The 16560-nt window shown below is 39.7% G+C and overlaps 1 protein-coding gene across 2 annotated transcripts in view; it reads right to left on the reverse strand.

Annotated features, from left to right (window-relative positions):
- CDK14 (cyclin dependent kinase 14) overlaps positions 1-16560 on the reverse strand; it is a 563325-nt gene that overhangs the window by 453597 nt on the left and 93168 nt on the right. Inside the window, exon 1 of one of the 2 annotated variants that reach the window (XM_081079443.1) lies at positions 14321-14339. The exons of the other annotated variant lie outside the window; for it this stretch is intronic. The gene's annotated coding sequence lies outside the window, so the exon portion shown is untranslated. Of the gene's footprint in view, positions 1-14320; positions 14340-16560 lie in introns of those variants that run through there. 2 annotated transcript variants of the gene reach the window in all.

Below are 16560 nucleotides of genomic sequence, written 5' to 3' on the forward strand. Positions count from 1 at the left end.
CCTCTAGCTCATACTCTCCTTTTACAGAATAGCATTTATTTGAATATTTTAGGATTTAATCACATGCTCCCTCATAAAACTCTCTTGTATTATTGGCATTTTCTCCATTTTAAGACCCTCGAGGAACAAACGGTATCACTGCATCTTTTTTTTAATTCTCCACAGTACACCACACAATGTTAGGCATCTAGAAAATATTAGATAAATAATTAACAGATTAATAAATTTCCCAACTCCATGTTTTAGGGATTAGATAATCTCCCCTCCCCTGTCGTTCCATGTTCCCTGGGAGAAACACATTACAAATATTATCTTCAGTTCACTTCATCTAAATAGTTCCTGTATCTTTTTTCTACAGAATTGGTGGATAAAGGCATGGACAGCGACCTTGTTCACGAAGCTATCCTGTATAAAAACCAAGAAACTTAACACAATAAAGTTTCTCCTTTAGTCGTTCAATAAGCATGTACTAATAATGTGCCTAGCAATGTGAACAGCCGCATTCTCTGCATTCCAGGAACCCAGTGGGTGGTGAAAAATAAAGGAAGTGATAAGAATACATTGAAATGAGTGTTCTGAGAGCAGTTAGTTGGGTACCAATGTTCCGTGAGTGGTTCACAGTGGATTTTGCTGAGGAGGCAGCATACAACGAAGGCTTCCAGAGACTGTCCAGGAGGGGATGGGCATCTGAGGAACAGCAGGCAGGACTGAAGGATCAGAGACCTGAAACTGGAAGCTGTCTGAGGAAACCCCCAAGCAGTTCCCACAGTGCTGGCAGCTGTGAAGGTTGAGGGAAAGGCGGCCCAGGGTCAGAACAGAACAGGCACAGGAAGCCATGCCAAGAAATGAGGAACTTTATCCTCCAGGAAGTTGCCACTTAATCCAATAGGAAGGCACTAAGACTCTAAGTAGAAAAGTGGCTGGAGGGGGTTTTCCATTTTATAAAGGGGTAATGGTGTCGAATGGATTAGAGGCATGAGGGAGGGGAGTGTGGAGGCCACTTGGGAGACTAAGAAAATGGTTCAGTCAGGGCCCTGAACTAAATCAATACAAGTGGAGATGGAAAGACAAAGGAAGTGTGAGACATTCGGTACGAGTTCCTTGTTGACTGACTACATATAAGGTCTAACGGAAAGGGAAAATCTAAGCTCGACTCTGAATTCTTAGTATAATTAGGTGAAAAAGGGGGTTATAAACTAAAGGAGTGGATACAGGAAGAACAAACGCTTGAGGAGAAGAAGGAAATGCTCAGTAATGCAATTTTTTCACAAGTTGAGTGTTAGGTGTTTCCGGAACATCCAGGTGGACATGTTGAGCAGGTACTCTGGAGGGGTCTGGAGGCCGGGTAAAAAGGTCAACAATTCTCTTATGTGTCCTAGGTCAGGTTTCCTAAAGATAGAGCTGAGCCAAGATTCTTGCTCACCTCATTCATTGAGGACACACTCTCAGAGAAAAGGAATAAGGAGGCAGGACAGGAGGATGGGGAAAAGCCAAGGAAGAATGTGGCCTCAGGTGAAACAACTGCACCCAATGTCAGTTCCAGGGAAGCAAGAGGGCTGACCTGGGGAACACCTGGACACCAGCACTGACGGAGGCCTGGCAGGAAGGACGGACATACAGCCTGGGCGCCCACTGACCAGGTGAAGCTGAGCAGGATACCATGTTCACCACCATAGGCTTCGGACACAACGGACAATTCTTCCTTTCCACAGAGCTGATCGTTGTCTTTGCTGCTCTATCTGCCGGGGACATTCTTCCCCAGCCAACTCCTTCTCATTACTCAGGTGGACGTCAGAGTCCTCCACAGGCTCCCCTCTTCTGCTGTTGCTTCTCCCTCCTCCATCACATTGTACTGGTTTCGCTTCATTATCTAATTTACTTTATTTGTTTGTCTTCCTCCCCAACCAGAATGTCATCTGCTCAAGAGCATGGACTTTTCCTCATTTGTTCTCCTGGGTTTCCCCAGCTCCTACAACAGCACTTGGCCCTTGTTGAATAAACAAATAAATAAACAGCACCAGGAGCTGCTGGTGATAGCAGTTCAAACAAATTCTTTGAACTCCTGTAGAGTGGAAATGGACAAGGAGCTTGAGAAATGTAGCAGGGGTTGGGGGGAGGGAAAATAGGGTCAACAAATACATACAACTAACTATACAAGGAGTTTGGCCAGGAGCAGAAGTTACAACAGAGGCTCGAGAGCAAAGATGTAGAAAATGAATCGTTACATTCATGTCACACAGGATTCACAGTCTACTATTATTAAAAATGTCTTTATGAGGGGACATTGAAATGTCTCTGAAAGCACACCATAAAAGACCAACAGTAGAGGTTAAAATAAAGGGTCTATCTTCAAAGAGAGAGAGAAAAAGTTTTTTGTGAAATAGCCTTTTAATGGACGTAAAAGAAAAGGTAGGGGAAAAAACTACAGACAGAAATGCTAGAATATGACATCTGCTTAGATCACTTTTGCAGAAAAACAAAAACTAATATCTTGAAGTGCCTGCCTTTATACGTGATTTCTAAAAATTTTAAAGAATAGTATGCACTTCCCTGAATGATAAAATGAATCATTTTAAAATGAATGATAATAAACACAATCTAATCTTCAATGAATGAGGACAATTATGAACATCAGTGACAGCCGTCAATGTTTAACAGAGGGTATACAGGGCCACTGGCTCCTCATCTCAATAACTGACATCTATGCGCTTCTCTGTTTTATTTTTATGGTTCATTCTCTCTTTGTCATCAGGCTTTCCTTCTTAGTCTCTAAATGTGCCACCTCCTTCTATAAAACTGTGTGAATTGAGGTTTAAGTTAACAGATGGGTTCAAAGCAGAACTAGGAACTTTGTGCTGAGTGGACAAATATTAGCTTAGGCACCAACCACAGGCTGTACCCTATAGGCTTTGTGGTTCTTCTCATCTGTGCAGAGACACTTCTTTCATATCAACCTACCTAGAGCTACCTCAGACATATAAGGCTTCCAGATGTCTGGCTTTCACTTATATAAGTAGGGTCTTATAGACAGATAGGGCAAAAAAAAAAAAAAAAAAAAAAAGGTGAACCTGAGAAAAAGAAGTAATTGGAGAAAAGGATAGAGAAAGATCTTTTATTTTTACTGAAAAAAGAAAAAATCCATTAAATAATAAAAGTTTTTAAAAATTAGGAAAGGGGTAAGAGAAACGAGTACCTTACGCATACAAATCTAATACAAGTCACCTAATTTATGAATTAATTTCATTACATTTCAAGCCATTGGGGGGATTTTTAACTTATTTTTTTTAATTAAAATTTATTGGGTTGACAATGGTTAGTAAAGTTACATAGGTTTCAGGTGTACAATTCTGTAATATACCATCTATATCTCACATTGTGTGTCCACCACACCAAAGTCAGTTCTCTTTCCATCACCATATATTTGATCATAAATTTTAAGCTTTTAAGGAGAAAAAAATCTTTTATTTTATTTTGAGGTGATAAAGATAAAAATTTCCAAAAAGAGTTTGAATTTCAAATTACTGGAATTCTACGTAATCCTAGCAATTTCTTTCTACTGTAAACTTTTACAGTGAACTGTTCATGACTGATTTACTAAACATTCATGATGTTTTAGTAAACCTAAACCCCAACTTTTTAATAAACCCTAAACATTTTATGACTTAATTTTTATCCATTGATGCCAGTCATTACTTCTACTCCTATATACTTGGAGAAATGTTACTTAAAATACTTTCTAAAAACACTGAAATTCTGGAGGGCTTGAAATGAATGCTTAAAAGCCACTACTCAACCACAATACCAAAAATACCACTATGTCACTCCTGGCATTTCATGGAAAATTTAGGACTTTTCTACTTAATGTTACACAACTTTGAGTGTTTTCTGGGTTCTAAACAGAGGGAAAAAAAAGAACAAATTTTATCAGTAAATACAAGTAATGCTTTCAAAACCCAATAAATTTGTTCCTGAAAAACGTTGCATTCTGTTAAATTGCACCCTAAAAACAAGAGGGCCTATGGGGAAAACAAAACTGAGGGCAGACAATTCAAATTGCACGCATCCAGAGCACTAATATAAACCAAACAGTCCTACCAAACACACCCAAACGGACACTATCTTCTTCTTCTCTCCCTTCCTTACAGTGCTGACATTGGGCTTGCATATGATAGATGCTCTATATTTATTTTTTGACTAGAGATAAATCCTATGTTGGTCATTGTGAACTGCAAACAGTATGTCCAGGGGGAAAGTTCAGTTATGAACTTCATCTAAATTAAAGGTAGAATTATACCGGGACAGGAGAACCTTGAATTATGACTGTTAAAAAGCATCGTGCAAGGTGGAGAGTCATGAATCTAATAACAGAAACAGGTAGATGTAGATAACAGTAATAAAAAGGCAGGCCTTCTTTTTGCCTTTATTTCAAAAATCTGAAATCTGATGCTGCTACCCAAGGCTTCAGCGCACTCCTTTTTAAGGAATAATTTTTCTCCTCCCTGGATGTTGTGTTTCCTGTTTGTGTGCCCTCAATGACCCCAGGTAACAAAGGCAGCTCAGTCTTTGCTTCTCCTCAGTTAAATTCCTAATCCTTGATACATAAGACTTGCATTTGCATTAAAACATATGTTACATGGTTTATATATATATATACATATATATATATATATATATATATGTATATATATATACATATATATATATATATATACACATGCACATTTATGTATTCATTATTTATTCAAGTGATACATAAAATGCACGGGCATTTATGTGGCCCAGTACAGTTTTTCCTCTCCAAGCCTTGGCAAAAACACAACTGGATTTTTGATGGGGTGCCATGCTCCAGGTGAGTGAAATGAAGCAGAAGACCCAGATATAAAAGTGATTTTATTATGACCACATTCACAAAAGAATAGTAACACAGAGTTCCAAATGTGTAGCACTGATACGATCCGAGAAATGTGAATTAAATTATAAGGCTTCAGTGGCAGACACAAAATCCTCAGGTAGCAGCAAGAAGAAAAGCAAAAGGCATTGAGAAGTGATGTCAGGATTTTCTCTCTTTCTGATGTCAGGAAGATGCCAATAAGGACAGAGCCGACGTCTCCATGACTATCAAAAAGCTTCTTATGGAGCTACAGTGTGTTTTTTTTTAAAACTACCTAAGTTTTTGAATTAACTATGAAAAGGGGAGAAAGAATTTTCTAGTTTAGGGTTACAAGTCAGCTTCATTGCTTTTAGGAACTTTCCCAGCTTTCTAAAATTTCACTTAGTTAGAAAATCAGGAAAATCCCAAAAGGAAGAAAACTTCCTGCCCAATAGACATACAAGAAATAATTTTAAATTACATTTGACATTTTAAATTTAGAAATTCCCTGCCACTGAACTCATATGTACTTAAAAATATTAAAATATAAAGATATTCATAAAATAATTTGCTTCCTTTGTGTTACTCTATACACATAGGAAGCAGGACCATGGGAAAGAATGAACAACAATGCTGTACATTCAACAACAAACACTCACAATAATGAAAAGATAACCAACTCACAACTGAAATTAAAATATGTGCTCCGTTGTAATTTAATTAACTTTCCCGTGGTCGATATCTCAGTATTTGCCTTTTCAAAATATACTGGTAAAATTTAGATCATTCTAAAACCACATGTTCATCACCCTCAAAGACCAGAAAGCAAACCAAAGTAGTCATTCGTCTAAGGGAGAATCATCAGATGATCATATCACCAGTCCGGTATCACTGGGTAACAGAGCATGAGGTCCACTGCAAAATGCATAAGCAACTGGGATAGTAAAGACTCTGAAGTGTTTTAACTTATTCCTATATTCCTTTTGTAGCCACTAAAAGAGCGACGGCATCACTCCAATACTGGTTGAATCCTTTCTGCCACTGCTTGTGGAATGTTTTTCTTGAGTGGTTATTAAAATAAGAATGGCTCCTGCCTGACAACATCCACTGCAGTGTAGGAAGGGCTGTGCCCTGTCCAGGATAGACAAGGGATCCAACTTGGGCCAGTCATTCCTGGGACTTGTCCAACCCGAGCTGAGATGCATCCTATCCCTCCACCCCTGATGGTGGCAAAGCAGAGAAAGCATTAGCTTAGAAGCCACCATTGTCAGTGTCTCTAGCTGAGTAGAGAAGCTGGACTGAAATCCTGAAACTACCACATAGTGAGAGTCTAGCGATGAGGGCAAGAGACAGCACCAATAACATGGAATCCCTGGTCCCAGCTGCTGAGGTCCTCGGCACCGCCTTGCTGCCTTACTTACAAAGCCAAGTTGGTCAGCCCGTGTTGCTATTCTGCCACACTTCCTCCCAATAAATCTCAGTTTTTTCTTTAGCCATTTCAGATTGATTTTTAGTTCCTTGTAATCCAGGGTGCTAGTACACATGGAAATACATGTACAAAAGGATGCAAAGATACTTTGGAGCACTGACGCCAGAGCTAGAGCTAAGTGACTGAATAGATGTGTTCCTTTAAACTCTAGGAAAAGGAGATTTAAGATTGACATTGCCTTATCTGATAGTAGGAAAGGATGGGTCTAATCACAACCAAAGGTTTTTACAAAGCTACTTTACATGTCTATTATATAGAATAACACTTCTATAAATTTATACTAAATTATATATATATATTAAAATTTTTAAGGTATTGTTATAACTGAGGAAATCATATAAGTGCCGTAAGTAACAAGAATATTAACAACTCTTAAGTGTTTCAACTTACTCCTATACTCCTGTGACAACGGTGACAACAGTATCCCTCAAATATAGGTGAATCCTTTCTGCCAGTCCTTGTGGAACATTTTTCTTGGGTGGTTACTGAAATAAGATAGGTTCCTGGAATGGCTCCTGCCCCGAGAGCATCCACTGCCAGGGGGTCTAGGGAGTATTACCTATTAATCAGTTATCTGCACCTGTAGGAAGCCTGAGTACTTGGACCAATTAATTTAACGAGGTATCCAAGTTGCTGTGGTAGCATGAAGGGGTAGGAAGTTTTTTCATAGGAGGTGTATTAGTTGATCGTATCGGAAGCGTGGGTAGGATGCTCAGATTCATAGAAAGGAGATAGTGGGAATAGGGATTTGAGTACAAAGTTGGCGGTGTATAGTTCTGGTATGAGTGGGTTGTGGAATGCCCCTAGGAAGAGGGTGTTTGTAAAAATGTTTATTACAGAGTGATGTCATAGGAATGGCGGCAAAGGGGCGCACTTTTTGAATTCTCCAGATCTTATCACAAACGGGACATATAACCCATCAAAGGACTCTCTGCTCATCACGCAGAACAGCTAAGTGACTCCTGCAAGGATTACTTGCAGGTAGGCAAATTGGCCAAGCAGGGGAAGAGGGAAGGGAGCAGAGTAAAGACACAGCCAGCATCTGCGGCTGTGGGGACGCAGCCGCATCTGCGGCTGTGGGGACGCAGCCGCATCTGCGGCTGTGGAAACACAGCCGGCATCCACAGCTGCAGAGACGCAGGGGATCCCAGGACGGAACAGAGAACACAAAAGCCAGGAGGTGGGCTCTTTCCCTACGTCCCACAGCTGATCTCTCCCGCGGAGGGGGCAGCATATCCAGCATTTGAGGCAATAATCTCAGCTGAATCCTCCAGTTGGGTCCTAGGCCGGACAAAGGACACAAACTCCATACCTGGGCCCCTCCCCCCTGCTCTTCCAATCCTACCCCCACCCTTCCAGAGACTTAAACGTACCCCTGAACTGAGGAGTAGTGTCAGATTACAGAGGAGCTGTGAAGACAGAACCAGGAGAGCAGTTTCCAGGCTCTCAACCTCACATAGAAAGGTGCTGGCTCAGGTAGTAAATGGCCATCAACTGTGATTGGATGGCCATTAGCTGTGGCTAGTTGGTCGTCAGCTGTAACCAGTGAGCCACTGGCCACTAATACAACTGCCGTGGCTATGCTAGCAAAAAATGGGGCCTAGCAAGAAGATGGTGGCTGAGCCTGCAAGCAGTGCAGTGAGGGTTGTGAACAGTGTGGCTCCTACTTCCTATGTCTCCAACCCAGCCGCCAGTGAGAATATAGTAGTATGACGCCCCTACCTATGGCTCTGTGGGTGTTCCTTTTTGGCCTCACCATATCTTGTGTTCTTGTGTGGGGAGTGGGTGCTGAGACCCTGCAGGCTGCCCCGCGTGACTCCCTGCATGACAGGAGCCTTAGTGCTCAGGCTCTGGGAAGAATAGCGTGCAGCTCTGACCCAGGGAAGAGGCTGGGAAGACTGTGATTTTTGCTGGGCTAGGAGAGAAGAGACTCCTCTACACCCAGCCACCACCTTTTCTGGCCTGCGGGAAGAGTGTGACACGGCTAGGCTGGGAGAGAGAAGACCCCTCCATCCCCAGCACCCACCCTTTCTGGCCTGCCTAGTGCGGGGCAATTACAACTGTAGAGGCACTCCCAGGGATCAGCAGTAAGCAGCAGACGCAGCTCCCGAGTTTCAGCAGCTCAGAAATCTCCTGCCCGCCACACACACACACACACACACACACACACACACACACACACAGAAAAAGTGCCCTAAGACTCAGGAGAAATGGACACAGGGCTGGTGGTGCTACTCTCAGTGTGCATATGTGCAGGCTAGGGCAGAAACTGCACTGACTTTGTAAAGCATACCATCCAGACCCCTCAACCCCACGCATATAAATCTGCAGTCCCAACGTCCCTCTGGGCACCAGGTGACCGGCTGTGCCTGCACAATACGCAGGGGACTCTTTGGTACAGCAGAGGACAATCTGGAGATTACTTGGTGGGCTTAAGCCAAGACTGGCGCTGTTTTTTGTTTTGTTTTGTCTTGTTTTGTCTTTATATCTTTGATATCTTTGCCTGTGTTGAGTGGGGGTTGTTGGTTGTGTTTACATGTGAATGTATTTGATTTTTTCTTTGTTGTTGTTGTTGTTGTGCTTGGTGATTTGCTTTGTTCTTAAATTGCCCTACCAGGGCCCAGCTGAAGAGGCACAAGATTCAACATATCCAGAGGCCAACTCCAGACCAAACCAGAGTACTACCATGTTTGACCTGCAATTCACACACCCAGAGGGAATTCTCTACAGGCAAAAGAGCCCATAGAGGCCAAACCACATTTAAGCGGTCAACCCTCACGCAGCAGAACACCCTGGGGTGGGCAAAGCCAAGTCTCACAACAAGTCAGTCTAGGAGTTAACCCCACCTACTCACAAGCGAAAAGCAATTGAAGATCTTCTTTAACAGGACAATATACACAACACAAGAGTCACCTTTGGAGCACATGCAGAGGAGAAGAACGAAGTAGTGCAAGTCAAATATAAAGGACACATACTACATAAGATAACCCAGCAAGAACTAAGACCTCTAGGGGATCTACCTAATACATCAAAGCAAACGTAGAGAGTCAGTCAGAATGGGGAGACAAAGAAACATGTCCCAAATAAAAGAACAGAAGAAACCTCCACAACTGGAACCAAATGAAACAGAGGTAACCAACCTATCAGAGACAGAGTTCAGAACAATGATGATAATAATGTTTAAGGAGCTTAGAGACGACATAAAGAAGGATGTAGAAATCATAACGAACAACCAGTTATAACTAAAGAACACAATTACCGAAATAAAGAACTCACTTGAAGGAATTAACGGCAGGTTAGATGAAGCAGAGGATCGAATCAGCGACTTAGAAGACAAGTTAGCAGAGATCACCCAAACAGAACAACAGAAAGAAAAAAGAATAAAAAAACAATGAAGATGGTTTAAGAGACCTCTGGGATAACATCAAGCGCAACAACATGCACAACATAGGAATACAAGAAGGTGAAGAGAGGAAGCAAGGGATTGAGAACATATTTGAAGTAATAATGTCCGAAAACTTCCCTAACCTGATGAAGGAAACCAACATACAAGCCCAGGAAGTAAAGAGAGTTCTAACCAGGATAAACCCAAACAGGTCCACACCAAGACACATTATAGTTAAAGTAGCAAAGCTTAAAGACAAAGAGAGAATCCTAAAAGCAGCAAGAGAAAGACAGAGGGTTACATACAAGGGAACTCCCGTAAGACTATCAAATGACTTTTCTACAGAAACATTGAAGGCCAGGACAGAGTGGCAGGAGATACTCAAGTGATGGAAAACAAAGGCCTACAACCTAGATTGCTTTATCTGGCAAGGCTATCATTTACAGTTGATGGAGCGATAAAGAGCTTCCCAGAAAAGAATAAGCTAAAGAAATTTATTACCACCAAGCCAGCATTGTAAGAAATACTAAAAGGACTTTTGTAAATAGAAGAAAGATGAAAACAATCTAACTACAAATTTAAAAATGGCAATAACAATGTACATATCAATAATCACCTTAAATGTAAACGGATTAAATGCTCCAATCAAGAGACATAGGGTGGCTGAGTGGATAAGAAAGCAAGACCCTTGTATATGCTGTATGCAAGAGACTCACCTCAGATCAAAAGACACATACAGGCTGAAAGTGAAGGGTTGGAGTAAGATATTTCATGCAAATGGAAATGAGAAAAAAGCTGGAGTTGCAATACTTATATCTGACAAAATACATTTTAACATGAAGAACATATTAAAAGACAAAGATGGGCACTATATAATAATAAAGGGATCGATCTGACAAGAGGACATAACCCTAGTAAACATCTATGCACCCAATATAGGAGCACCTAAATATATAAAACAGATATTGACTGCCATAAAGACAGAGATCAACAGTAACACTATCATAGTAGGGGGCTTCAATACACCTCTGACAACAAGGGACAGGTCTTCCAGACAGAAAATCAATATGGAAACAACAGCCTTAAATGATACATTGGACCACTTGGATTTAATCGATATTTTCAAAGCATTTCACCCCAATGCTGCAGAATACACGTTCTTCTCAACCGCACATGGAACATTTTCCAAGATAGACCATATGTTAGGCCACAAAACAACTCTTGGTAAATTTAAGAAAATTGAAATCATACCAATTGTCTTCTCTGACCACAGTACTATGAAATTAAAAATGAACTACAGGAAAAAAACTGGAAGACACACCAATTCATGGAGGCTGAATAACATGTTACTAAATAATGAATGGCTCAAGCAGCAGATCAAAGAAGAAATCAAAAGACATCTCGAGACAAACGAAAATGAAAACACGACGACCCAAAATCTGTGGGGTGCCGCGAAAGCAGTCCTGAGAGGAAAATTCATAGCATTGCAGGCCTACCTAAAGAAACAAGAAACATCACTAATCAACAGTTTATCTTCACACTTAAGGGATCTGTAAAAAGAACAGCAAAATAAGCCCAAAGGGAGCATGAGGAAGGAGATAATAAAGATCAGAGCGGAAATAAATGAAATAAATACCAGAAAAACAATACAAAAGATCAATGAATCCAAGAGTTGGTTCTTAGAGAAGATAACCAAAATTGACAAACCTTTAGCCAGACTCATTAAAAAAAAGACAGAGAGAACCCAAATTAATAAATTCAGAAACGAAAGAGAAGTGACAACAGGCACTGCAGAAATACAAAAAATTTTAAGAAATTACTATAAGCAACTATATGCCAACAAATTTGACAATCTGGAAGAAATGGACAATTTTCTAGAGGCGTACAACCTTCCAAGGCTAACTCAAGAAGAAACAGAAAACCTGAATAGACTGATTAACACCAGGGAAATTGAATCAGTAATCAACAATCTCCCAACAAACAAAAGCCCTGGACCGAATGGCTTTACAGGAGAACTTTACAAAATGTTCCCAAAAGAAGTATCACCTATTCTCCTCAAGCTCTTCCAAAAAATCCAGAAGGAGGGAAGACTCCCAAACACTTTTTACGAAGCCACTATTACCCTGATCCCAAAATCAGACAAAGACACCACAAAAAAAGAAAACTACAGGCCGATATCGCTAATGAACATAGATGCAAAAATCCTCAACAAAATATTAGCGAACAGAATTCAGCAATACATTAAAAAGATCATACACCATGATCAAGTGGGATTCATCCCTAGTATGCAAGGGTGGTTCAACATCCGCAAGTCAATCAATGTGATACACCACATTAACAAAATGAAAAATAAAAATCACATGATCATATCAATAGATGCAGAAAAAGCATTTGATGAAATCTAGCAGCCATTTATGATAAAAACCCTTAAGAAAGTGGGAATAGAGGGATCATATCACAACATAATAAAGGCCATATATAATAAACCCACAGCTAACATCATACTCAATGGGGAAAAGCTAAAACCATTCCCCCTAAGATCGGGAACAAGGCAAGGTTGCCCACTTTCTCCACTTCTATTCAACATAGTGCTGGAAGTTCTAGCCACAGCAATCAGACAAGAAAAAGAAATAAAAGGCATCCAAATTGGTAAGGAGGAACTACAATTGTCATTATAGGCAGATGATATGATACTATACAGAAAGAACCCTAAAGACTCCACCAAGAAACTATTAGAGCTGATAGATGAATTTAGTAAAGTAGCAGGATACAAAATTAATATTCAGAAATCAGTTCCATTTGTATATAGCAATAATAAAACATCAGAAGGAGAAATTTAAAAAACAATCCCATTTACAATTCAAACTCCAAAGACTATAAAATACCTGGGAATAAATTTAACCAAAGAAGTAAAAGATCTGTACTCAGAAAATTATAAGACACTGAAGAAAGAAATGAAAGAAGATATAAATAGATGGAAATACATACCATGTTCATGGATAGGAAGAATTAATATAGTTAAAATGTCCATACTGCCTAAGGCAATATACATATTCAACGCAATTCTTATCAAACTACCAACGACGTTTTTCACAGAAATAGAACATATAATCCTAAAATTTATATGGGACCATAAAAGACCCTGGATAGCCTCAGCAATCTTGAAAAATAAGAACAAAGTGGGAGGTATAGCAATACCTGACATCAAATTATACTACAAGGCTACAGTAATCAAAACAGCATGGTACTGGCATAAAAACAGACACATAGATCAATGGAACAGAACAGAGAGTCCAGAAATAAATCCATCCCTAGATGGCCATTTAATCTATGACAATGGAAACAAGAATGTACGGTGGGATAAAGACAGTCTATTCAATAAATGGTGCTGGTAAACCTGGACACATGCAAAAAAATGAAGGTGGAACACCTCCTTACACCATATACAAAAATAAATTCAAAATGGCTTAAAGACTTAAATGTAAGATCTGAAACCATAAAATACCTAGAAGAAAACATAGGAAGAAACTTCACAGACGTTACCTGGAGTAAGATTTTTACTGATATATCCCCTCGTGTGAGGGAAGTAAGAGAAAAAATAAACCTGTGGGAGTACATCAGACTAAAATGTTTTTTCACAGCAAAGGAAACCATCAATAAAACAAAAAGGGATCCTACTGAATGGGAAAAGATATTTGCCAATGATATATCTGATAAGGGGTTAATATCACAAATCTATAAAAAAACTCACTCAACTCCAAAAAAACAAACAACCCAATTAAAAAATGGGCAGAGGACATGAAGAGATATTTTTCTAAAAAAAACCTACAGATGGCAAACAGACATATGAAGAAATGCTCAACCTCACTACCCATCAGAGAAATGCAAATAAAAACCACAATGAGATACCACCTCACCGCAGTCAAAATGGCTATCATCAATAAATCAACAAACAACAAGTGCTGGCGTGGATGTGGAGAAAAGGGAACGCTTGTGCACTGTTGGTGGGATTGCAGATTGGTGCAGCCACTATGGAAAACAGTATGGAGGAATCTCAAAAATCTGAAATGGAACTACCTTATGATCCAGGAATTCCACTCCTAGGTATATATCCGGAGAAATCCAAAACTCCAATTCAAAAATCTTTATGCATTCCTATGTTTATTGCAGCACTACACACAATAGCCAAGACATGGAAACAACCGAAATGCCCATCAGTAGATGACTGGATTAAGAAACTGTGATAAATTTATACAATGGAGTATTACGCAGCCATAAAGAAAAAAGAAATCTTACCATTTGCAACAACATGGATGGACCTAGAGAACATTATGTTAAGTGAAATAAGTCAGACAGAGAAAGACAAATACCATATGATCTCACTTATATGTGGAATCTAAAGAAAAGAATAAGTGAATGAACTAATCAGAAACAGTTTTAGAGACAAAGAGGAAAAACTGAGAGTTGCTAGATGGGTGGGGGGGTGGGGATAAGAGGGAAGGTGAGGGGATTAGAAAGCACAGTCAGTAACCACAAGATGTCCACGGGGTTTTGAACATTAATTTGGGGAACGTACTCACTAATGTTGTAAAGATTTTGTAGGGTATCCGATGGTCACGTCCCATTTGGGAGACCGCCTCAGGGATGATGTAGATGCCTGATCACTGCACTGTACACCTGAAGCTGAACAATAATGAATGCCAACTATAATTTTATATATACATGTATATATATGTATGTATATACTTACAAGAAGCGGAGTACAGCATTAGGAATAGAGACAGTGGAAATGTAATGGCACTGTGCGATGTCAGAGGGATAGTGGATGGGGGAGGGGGTTCACACAGTGCGAGGGATATAAATGATAAATGTCTAAGTATTACTTTGTCTTGTGCACCTGAAACTAATAAAAAATAAATTAAATAAATAAATAAATAAATAAATAAATAAATAAATAAATAAATAAAAATGTAAAAAAATGTTTATTATAATAATGTTGGCGTATTCTGCTAGGAAAAAGAGGGTGAATGGTCCTCCGGCATATTCTACATTGAATCCGGAAACAAGTTCGGACTCACCTTCTGTTAGGCACAGGACCTAAAGGGAAATAAACTGACACAGACTTACAGATTCCATTTATAAAGAGTTGGTAAATATCACCCCCATAAGTAGCTAAGATATGTCACAGGAATTATGAAAGGGAAATCAGTTTGTTTCACCAACCCTGAGCTTTATTGGCTTCTGGTCATGAAGAAAAGAGACTTACTAAAATTAAAGTAATAGCAAGGGGATTTTTGGAAAAAGCCACAAAAGTACACTAGGGACTATGGAATATGTAAAGAAAGTGTTAAGAAGACATTATAAAGTAAATTATATTTTCTGTATTTCATTACTAAAGGATTTGTTTTCATGTTCTATTCATTTCCCAACCATGTATTAACCTTTGTAGTAAGTACTGTAGGGGGTATAAAGATGAATGAGACACAATTGCTGCTGACAGCACTTATACAAATAAATATAACGCAAGAAATAATTGCCATAGAAGAAGTAAAAAATATTATGGGAGTTCAGAATGAGGGGGGCCTCAGAATGGTGGATCAAGCAAAACTGGCAGATGTTCACTTTAGGTCATCAAATTCTGAATACCAGAAGAGTCACAACTAATTCAATAGGTAAGAATGGTAGGAGAGGAGGGAATGTATATCCAAAGACTCGCAATGATTACCCCTTAGCACAAGAATTGTTATCTATATCTGGATGTAATTTGATAATTTAACAAAGAACCTTTGTGATATCATAGGAGTACAGCCTAAAAGAGTTGAACAATTTCTGTGATGTGAACAATGGTTCTTTTCTCCCCTCTGGTGGAAGATTATTTGGATGGACTCCAGGAACTCCAAGTACACTGCCTGCCCATAGGGTTCAAAGATGGGTTTTTTCCTGGTTACCCTGGATACAGACAACTAAACTCCTTTTCCATTTTCCTTAAGGAAAACTGAGCTTTGGGAATTGTTGCAACAGCTAGTCATGAGGAACTTGTAGACCATCTTTGCCTCTCACTCCTCTCCCCAAGACTGATTCTAATCGAGGGAAGATGGAGTTTTACTCATCACAACACAAAGTCCAAATTGATCAACTTAGTTTTATAAATCCTCCCCTGAAGCACCAGATTCCCTCAATACTCACTGCTTCTCCTAATCATTCAAGGAAGATTAAGTTCATATACAAACAAAAATTCAGTTCATACTTCCCGACTGACCCCACCACAACCAATCCCTTCTATGGGCAAGTAGTAACTCCATCACCAGCAAGGTCACCTGACTTCAAGTGCCCCGATCTGGCAAAGAACCACCTTGGTTCAGGTATTCCTCTCATGTCCACGAAGGTTCTTTAACTCAGAACTCTAAGGGACGAAACAGGTTTGACAAGGAGAAAAGAAGCAACATCATGGATGAAATCATACAACCAGGTACACTTAAGCAGTAAGTTTAACACAAGTTCAGATGCAGAACAGCCAGATGGAGAACATGAATTCAAGAATCGAACAAACCTGAGTTCCCAATCCAAGCCTTGGGCAAGATACCCAACTTATGGGACTACAAATAATAGTTTATATACTTTAGAGGGTTGTTGTGAGGCTAAATGATGTATAAACTGCTTAGGACAGTGTTCAGGAAAACCAAAGTCTTTTAAAATCCAGTGATAAACATAACGTGTATTTCGGGGTGACATAATGTATATTTAAGGCTTTAGGCACCACAAACACCCCTTTATCCTGGGGCTGATACTTCCACATGAGGTCTGGTAATGGCCTTG

The sequence above is a fragment of the Rhinolophus hipposideros genome (genome assembly GCF_964194185.1).
Source record: "Rhinolophus hipposideros genome assembly, chromosome: 18".
NCBI classification, from domain to species: Eukaryota; Metazoa; Chordata; class Mammalia; order Chiroptera; family Rhinolophidae; genus Rhinolophus; species Rhinolophus hipposideros.